This window comes from Rana temporaria, chromosome 13 (genome assembly GCF_905171775.1).
Source record: "Rana temporaria chromosome 13, aRanTem1.1, whole genome shotgun sequence".
In the NCBI taxonomy this organism is placed as follows: domain Eukaryota; kingdom Metazoa; phylum Chordata; class Amphibia; order Anura; family Ranidae; genus Rana; species Rana temporaria.
Window position 1 is genome coordinate 118,490,738 of NC_053501.1, and position 10,158 is coordinate 118,500,895.

Consider the following 10,158-nt stretch of genomic DNA (forward strand, 5'->3'; position numbering starts at 1 on the left):
TTTAAAACCTATCTATAGAACACTACGAAGACTTGTGCCGGTTTAAAGACTCAGCAGTAGACAATGCCATTACCAAGACTGGTAGCGGTTTAAAGAGCCATCTGTAGACAATGCCATTACCAAGACTGATAGCGGTTTAAAGAGTCATCTGTAGACAATGCCATTACCAAGACCTGTTTTGGTGTAAAGACCCAGCAGTGGACAATGCCAATACCAAGACCTGTGCCAGTTTCAAGACCCATGTAGACAATGCCACCATGACCTGTGCTGGTTTAAAGACCCATCTGTAGACCACACCACTACCAAGACCTGTGCTAGTTTAAAGACTCAGCAGTAGACAATGCCATTACCAAGACTGGTAGCGGTTTAAAGAGCCATCTGTAGACAATGCCATTACCAAGACCTGTTCTGGTTTAAAGACCCATCTGTAGACAATGCCAATACCAAGACCTGTGCCAGTTTAAAGACCCATCTGTAAAACATGACACTACCAAGACCTGTGCCGGTTTTAAGACCTACCCATAGAACACGTGATGCCACTACCAAGACTTGTGCCGGTTTAAAGACCCAGCAGTAGACAATGCCATTACCAAGACTGGTACAGATTTAAAGAGTCATTGGTGGACAATGTCTCTACCAAGAACTGTGTTGGTTTAAAGACCCAGCAGTAGACAATGCCACTACCAAGACTGGTACCGGTTTAAAGAGCCATCTGTGGACAATGCCTCTATGCCAGTTAAAATACACATCTGTAGAACATGCCACTACCAAGACCTGTGCCGGATTAAAGACCCATCTGTAGACATTGCCACTACAAAGACCAGTGCTGGTTTAAAGACCCAGCAGTGGACAATGCCATTACCAAGACCTGTGCCAGTTTCAAGACCCATGTAGACAATGCCACCATGACCTGTGCTGGTTTAAAGAACCATCTGTAGACCACACCACTACCAAGACCTGTGCTAGTTTAAAGACCCAGTAGTAGACAATGCCATTACCAAGGCTGGTACCGGTTTAAAGAGCCATCTGTGGACAATGCCATCACCAAGACCTTTGGCAGTTTAAAGACCCATCTGTAGACAATGCCACTACCAAGAACTGTTCCGGGTTAAAGACCTATCTATAGAACACGCCACTACCAAGACCTGTGCCGGTTTTACGACCTATCTATAGAACACGCCACTACCAAGACCTGTGCCGGTTTTACGACCTATCCATAGAACACGCCACTACCAAGACCTGTGCCGGCTTAAACACCCATCTGTAGAACACGCCACTACCAAGACCTGTGCCGGTTTTACGACCTATCTATAGAGACTTGTGCCGGATTGAAAACCCATCTGTAGAACACGCCACTACTAAGACTTGTGCCAGTATAAAGACCCATAAGAGGACGATGCCACCACCAAGACCTGTGCCAAACCTTCAACACACTTCCATATTCTAGCAATACAATGACAACACCAGTAAGATACTATAACGCAAAGTATAATAACCAATAAGGAAGCAGAAGATGCCGTTAATGACCAGTCAGAACCAGCGATCGGCAGTAAATGGTCCATACAGGACCACAATGAGTGCCGCATTCACACGGCTTCCTAACATTTGCATAGGCAACACCCATATGTGATGCTGAGCCGCCATGAAAAGGGGTGGACCGGGGACGTCCTCCAGCCAGGAAATGAGGCGGGGCTCTATCTGACTTGCTGCAGCTTCTAACGCACATTGTGAGAAGCTCGCAGTGTGCGGTGAAATCAGAGTAGTACAACTTCAGTCCAGGAGAGGAGCCGGTACAACGGTGCAAGACTGAAGGCAAGGCTGGAGTTCTGCTTTAAATCCCACCTGTGCCAGGTGAGGTACGGGGCAGAGGTGAAGCACACGGGGGGAGGGGGGGGGAGTCGGTCTGCCCCCAGCTGGTCTCCAGGCCTCGGAGAAGCGGTCTCACATGAGTGGATCTCAGCGTGGTCCTCTGCGTTTTCTTCCCCTTTCAGTCAGGGCAGAGGGAATGAAATATTGATGATTTTTTAGGTGTAGCATGTCTGTCTCAGCATGAAGCAGGCTCTCCAGATGTCCGTCACACGCTCCTCCTGGCAGTAGTCACCTTCCTCTAAGGACATAAAACCGCGGCGCCAGGACCGCCGCCGGGGACAGAGCGACCGACGCACAACAAAGTCACATCGAAGAATGGACCCCTCATCCCCCGACGACCTTCCATCCGGAATCCCCAGTACAGGTACCGATACTTTATATTCATATCACACAGAAGGTAACAAAAAGATACAAAAATATATCAAATATACAATGTATAGACTGAAAACGAAAACATATACAAATAATATAAGATAACATATAACATCACCTATAAAATAAAACATATTGTTTATTTATTAAAAATTAAACATATACATTAATATAAAAAAACATGAAATAAAATATAGAATTTAAAACTAAAGCAAATAAAATAATTATATAAGATATCTTAAAATAAACATATAACAACATAATAAACACATACAACTATATATATATAATGAAACCTATAAAAATAATATATAATGAAATATAAAATATACAATGCATATATTGAAAATGAAAACATATATAAATAATATAAGATAACGTAGAATAAACGTATAACATCATATATATATATATATATATATATATATATATATTTTTTTTTATATATATATATATATATATATAAAAAATGAAACCTATAAAACAAATATATAAAATATATAATGGGCTAGATTCAGATAGCCCGCCGTAAGTTTGTGCGGGCGTAGCGTATCTCAGATACGCTACGCCGCCGTAACTTATTGAGGCTGGGGCTGGATTCACAAATAACCTGCACCCTAAGTCTGCCGGCGTAATCGCGCCGAATTCAAATTGTGGAGAGGTGGGCGTGTTTTATGTAAATAAAACATGACCCCACGTAAATGACGTCTCTAACGAACGGCGCATGCGCCGTCCGTGAACGTATCCCAGTGCGCATGCTCGTAATCACGTCGCAAATAGTCAATGCTTTCGACGTGAACGTAATTTACGCTAATCCCTATTCGCGAACGACTTACGCAAACGACGTAAAATTTTACGCAGTCCCGACGTCCATACTTAACATTGGCTATGCCTCATATAGCAGGCATAACCTTACGCCGGAAAAAGCCTTACGTAAACGACGTAAAAAAATCCGCCGGGCGGACGTACGTTTCTGAATCGGCGTATCTACCTCATTTGCATATTCTATGTGGAAATCAGCGGAAGCGCCACCAAGCGGCCATCGTAAATATGCACCCTAAGATACGACGGCGTAGGAGACTTACGCCGCTCATATCTTAGCCTAATTTAAGAGTATCTGGTTTCCAGAATACGCTTAAATTTACGACGGCGTCGATTCAGAGTTACGCCGGCGTATCTACTGATACGCCGGCGTAACTCTCTATGAATCTAGCCCAATGTATATATTAAAAACTAAAACATATACAAATAATATAAGATACCCTATAACAGGGGTGTCAAGCTCAATTTCATGGTGGGCCACATCAGCATTATGATGGCCCTCAAAAGGGCCGGTTGTATCTGTAAGATTAGGTGTCCAGCGCATCCCTTCCCCTTACATTAGATGCCAAGAGCCCCCCCACCATCAGAAGTTGAGTTCCCCACTCTCCCATACATCACAGTGCACCCCCCTTTCCTTATGCTGCTGCTGGGAAGAAGCTGGATGCATTGCTTAAAAGCAGAAAGTAAGGATCTTGAGGAAGACCAGAGGAGGGATGCAGCTGCAGGAGAGGTGCGAGGGCCACATGAAATGGTCTGGAGGGCCGCATTCGGCCTGCGGGCCTTGTGTTTGCCACCTATGCCCTAAAACATCACCTATAAAATAAAACATATAATGTATTTATTTAAAATAAAACATATAAAATAACATGAAATAAAATTTAGAATTTAAAAAATAAAATATATAAGAAAATGATAAAATGTAACAAAGTTTCTGGATGGAGATCCTCTCCTCTACGGACCTTACTTGGCTATTCTTCTCCATAAGAAACATGAAAGAAGCATTTTTTTTCACTGCATGAAGTTCTTTTTACTGTCACTTGACCGATTTATATATTAGAATGTTACACGTATAAAAATAATATATAATAACAAATAATTTATATACTAAAAATTAAACCCATTAAAAAATCATATATAATGACATATAAAATATACAATGCATATATTAAAAAACGAAAACATATACAAATAATATAAGATAACATAAAATAAACATATATCATCACACACAAAAAAGCAACAAAAAAAAAACATATAATTTCTATATTAAAAATTAAACCCATCAAATAAATATATAAAATATACAATGCATATATTAAAAACGAAAACATATACAAATGATATAAGATAACATAACATAATATAAATATATATAAATACATATATATATATATATATATATATATATATATATATATATATATATATATATATATATATATATATATATATATATATATATATATTAAAAAATAAACATATAAATTAATATAAAATGACATATAACATAACATAAAATAACATGAAATAAAATCTAGAATTTAAAACTAAGACATATAAAACAACGATATAAAATATCTTAAAATAAACATATAACACATACAATAACACATTAAATAATACAAATTAAACATATAAAATAACATACAATAAATATACTCTAGTCTATAGCATAACATACATTAAAATATAAAATAAAATATAACATGTATTAAAAATGAAAACCTATAAAAATAATATAATGTAACATATAACATAAGATATAATAACCATATGAAATAAAATATATCATTTATATATAAAAAATAAAAATAAAAGTCAGACACCTAAAGTATCATAACATGAACTTCTCTGTATAAAAAATCTGTAATTATGTGGACGGTTCTAATGGCCGTCCTGTAGAATTACACAATTTCTACACATGCGTTGCAATCTGGAATCTGGAAATGACGACGTATCGGTGGTGTCCCCTTCCCTAATGGTAGTTTAAAGCTACAGTTTAATCTGCTTATACTTTCCCTTCCCTGGTCCCCCCCCCTCCCCCCAAGAAATGTTTAAATAAAGCCTTTCCGTTTTTATTGCACACCTTATTTTAGACCCAATGATGTCATCACTGGGTCTCTGTGCTTCTCTATGCACTGCAGGCAGATCCTGGCTGGTGGGAGGAGCTGGCAGGGGGGGCTGTACATATCTTTCTATAAACATCACAGCACCCCAAATGCCTTGGTGGATGCGTGTGCCTAGGCAGGCTACATTTGCATAGGTAACGCCCACGTGATGCTGAAATCCAGTGCATTAAAGGGGTGGGGGTCAGGGACAGTCAGGCTGGGGGTCAGGGACAGTCAGGCTGGGGGTCAGGGACAGTCAGGCTGGGGAGGAAAGAGCTAGATGATGCTGGACATGCCTTGATAATTTGGAGGAGAGGGCTCTACATTTGCATAGGTAACACCCACATTTGGTGCTGAGCCTCCATGATTGGAGGAACTCAAATCCAATGAAAGGGTCAGGCTGGGGAAGAAAGGGCTAGATGATGCTGGACGTACTCCAGCCAGGAAAAGAGGCAGAGCTCTATCTGACTGGCTGCAGCTTCTAATGCACATTGTGAGAAGCTCACAGTGTGCAGTGAAATCAGAGGAGGCCGTTTCAGTCCAGGGGGAGAAGCCTTTATAGGGGGAAGGAGGAAAGCCGGAGGTCAGATATAACGTAGATCTGAAATCAAAACCCTTTTTTTAGATTTCCCCCTGCAGTAATTCTTTCTGCCACTAGATGTCCTCAGGCCAGCAGTATTCAACCTGAGCTCGGGCCATCCCGGACGAGCCCCCATCCTGTGACTGGACAGTGAAAGGAGAAGCAGCACAGTGATGAGATCATCTCTCTGTCACTCTGCTCTCCTCTCCTATCAGCATGCCTCTTATCAGCACATGATCCGATTTGGCTGCTTGTGCTGCTTTTCGCTGCCTCAATCTGATGGCCAGCATTATTCAACCCACTTCATCCTATCATTATGCCTCACCGTGTGCGGTGAAATCAGAGGAGGCCACCAAGCAGGAAGATGGAGAAAGTCTGGGAGGAGTTTGGGAGGAGTCTGAAATCCTTCTTTGCGTCAGCGAATGACAGAAGTGAAGCCAGAGGATGAACATGACAGCCAGGCAAGAATGAGAACCCATCCATTGGGAACTCTCCGCCTCTCGGGGGGGGGAAGATCTGGTGGGGAATGTCTACATTGGACGAAGGTTCTCCGTTTGCCGATCTCTGCGGATTAATCGGTAAAAGGGGCGGGACCCTGCGTAGTCCATCAGACGGGGAAGTCAGGATCTTACTTCTGGGAAGCCGTGGCTCTCCAGATAAAGATTGTGTTACTCCCTTGTCACTGAACTGGTGATAATCTCCTTTCATTTCAATCCGCTCGCTACACTCGCTGCGCGTGTCGTCCGCCGAATCCTCTGTGTAATCAGATACGTGACACATCAGTAGCATGACATCTGCTCCATGTATATACAGTCTGTGCTGCAAGACAACTGCCACTGACTCACATTAAATTACAATGTCAATGTCATTGCCGAATTTTTACGTGGTGACGTCACTGGTTGCTAAGGATATGGCGGGTGCTGGCAGCCACTGCTTTCTTTGCAAACTGACAGTTAAGAGAAGGTAGTGACGTCACTTGTTGCTAAGGATAGGGCGAGTGCTGGCAGCCACTGCTTTCTTTGCAAACTGACAGATAAGGGAAGGTAGTGACGTCACTGGTTGCTAAGGATAGGGCGAGTGCTGGCAGCCACTGCTTCCTTTGCAACCACCGACAGATAGCAATCAGTGACATCACCACGTATTTCTATCTGTCAGATCTGAGTGCTGGCAGCCACCACTTCTTTAGCAAACACAGGCAGATAGGAATAGGTGGTGACGGCACTGGTTTCTAAGGATTTGGCAGGTGGCGGCAGGCGCTGCTTCCTTAGCAACCACTGACAGATAGGAATACATTTTGATGTCAGTGGTTGCTAAGGATATGGCGAGTGCTGGCAGCCACTGCTTTCTTTGGAACCACTGACAGACAGCAACCAGTGACATCACCACATATTTCTATCTGTCGGTGGTTGCCAAGGAAGCAGCGGCTGCCAGCACCTGCCATATCCTAAGAAATATGTAGAGATGTCAATGGTTGCTAAGGATATTGCAAGCGCTGGCAGCTGCTGCTTCCTTGGCAACCACTGACAGATAGGAATATGTGGTGACGTCACTGGTTGCTAAGCATATGGTGGGTGCCAGCAACTGCCCCTTCCTTAGCAACCCCTGGCAGATAGGAATACACTTGTGATGTCAATGGTTGCTAAGGATACAGCGAGTGCTGGCAGCCACTGCTTCCTTTGCAACCACTGACAGATAGAAATACGTGGTGATGTCACTGGTTGCTATCTGTCAGTGGTTGCAAAGGAAGCAGTGGCTGCCAGCACTCGCCGCATCCTTAGCAACCAGTGAGATCACCACATATTCCTATCTGTCAGTGGTTGCCAAGGAAGCATCGGCTGCCATCACCTGCCATATCCTTAGCAATCAGTGGCATTGCCATGTATTTCTAAGGATATGGCAGGCTGGCAACCGCTGCTTCCTTGGCAACCACGGACAGATAAGAATATGTGGTGACATCACTGGTTGCTATCTATCAGTGGTTGCCAAGGTAGCAGAGACTGCCAGCAGCTGTCATATCCTTAGAAATACGTGGTGATGTCACTGGTTGCTAAGGATATGGCAGGTGCTGGCAGACAATGCTTCCATGGCAACCACGGACAGATAGGAATATGTGGTGACATCGCTGGTTGCTATCTGTCTGTGGTTGCCAGGGAAGCAGTGGCTGCCAGCACCTGCCATATCCTTAGAAATACTGGTGGCTAAGGATATGGCAGGTGCTGGCAGACAATGCTTCTGTGGCAACCACGGACAGATAGGAATATGTGGTGACGTCGCTGGTTGCTATCTGTCGGTGATTGCCAGGGAAGCAGTGGCTGCCATATCCTTAGAAATACTTGTGGCTAAGGATATGGCAGGTGCTGGCAGCCGCTGCTCCCCTAGCAACCACTGACAGATAGCAACCAGGGAAGTCACCACGTATTCCTAAGGATATGGTGAGTGCCAGCAGCTGCAGCTTTCTTAGCAACCACTGACAAAGAGGAATACGTGGTGATGTTACTAGTTGCTAAGGATATGGCGGGTGCTGGCAGCAAGTTAAAAGGTGACATGTAACTATACCCCCCCGGACACTCAAAACTTGGTCTGAACTTGTGTTTGGACCAGACCATGAGCTCATAGGAGAACACAGAGTCTTGCTAGGTTCACATCATTGTGCTGCAGTAATACGTGTGCGTTGATGTGCGTTTTTCCATTACGTTAAGGAAGCCTATTTCGCTTAAATTATGAAATTGCATCACATATTGTAGTAACCCGCGCACAACACGTGTCGTCACATCACATGTTGTAGTAACGCATGCACTAATGCGTGTCGTCACATCACATGTTGTAGTAACGCGCGCACTAACACGTGTCGTCACATCACATGTTGTAGTGACGCACACACTAACGCGTGTCGTAACATCACATGTTGTAGTAACACGCGCACTAACGCGTGTCGTCACATCACATGTTGTAGTAACACACGCACTAACGCGTGTCGTCACATCACATGTTGTAGTAACACGCGCACTAACGCGTGTCGTCACATCACATGTTGTAGTAACACACGCACTAACGCGTGTCGTCACATCACATGTTGTAGTAACGCACGCACTAACGCGTGTCGTCACATCGCAGGCGTGTTAATTTTGAGGTTTTCCCTCGAGAAATCTCACTCATCAGGTCCCAGGAAACCCGACAATGGTGCGTCATTCAGTATTGCTGCGACTCAGGAAACGCTCTCCGGCTGGCATTGTGTGGGATGTAATGCACACCGCTCGGATCTCCGTGTGCTGAGCGCTGCAATGATAATAGGTCAGACCTTCCGCCCCGACTCGCCTTCTCCTTTCCAGGGACAGACCTGCTTTCTAGGCTCACAGCCGTCTCACTCTACAGTCGCTGTGCGAAGCTGTCGCAGCAAATTTAAAAAAAAAAGAGGACCTGTCAGCAAATGTAAAAGTCGGCATGAATAGATTCCTGATGTCACAGTAGACGGCAGCAGGATCATTGTTCAGAGAAGCTCCGCCTTTTATCATTAAAGAGCTCCGGTCCAAGTGGCTTTGCTGAGATGAGGTCTGCTGCAGGCAGGAGAAAGCATTTTCTCAGTCCCCCCCCCCCCAGTGACCAATTATGCTGTATATTATCATTTTTTTGTAGCAAGTTAAGGCCTGGTTCACACCTGTGCAGGTCGCGGTTTTCATACTCCAGGTGCATTTTGCGTTTTTCAATACACGTTTTTTTTTTACCTCATTGTAGTCTATGGAACCCCACAAGAGTGAAAAATATGTGAACGCGACCAAAAGGAAAACATGTTAAATGGACTGTAGTGTGTTTTCTGCAAAACCGAAAATGCACTCAAAAATGCCTAGGTGTGAACCAGGCCTGAAAGGTGAGATTTAACTGAACAGCATCTGATAAGATGGAGGTCGGGGCAGGCAAAGGCAAAAAACAAGGTAGTTGTCACTAGTTGCTAAGGATATGGCGGGTGCCGGCAGACACTTCTTCCTTAGCAACCACTGACAGATAGGAATAAGTGGTGTGGTTGCAAAGAAGGCCCTATCGTTAGCAACTAGTGACATCACCATGTATTCCTATCTGTCAGTGGTTGCTAAGGAAGCGGTGGCTGCTGGCACCCACCATATCCTTAGCAACCAGTGATGTCACCACATATTCCTATCTGTCAGTGGTTGCCAAGGAAGCAGCGACTGCCAGCACCTGCCATATCCTTAGCAACCAGTGACAACACTATGTATTTCTAAGTTTATGGCAGGTGCTGGCAGCCGCTGCTTCCTTGGCAAGTTGGCAACCACTGACAGATAGCAACCAGTGACGTCACCACATATTTCTAAGGTTATGGTGAGTTCCAGCAGCCGCCGCTTCCTTAGCAACCACTGACAGATAGGAATATGTGGTGATGTCACTAGTTGCTAA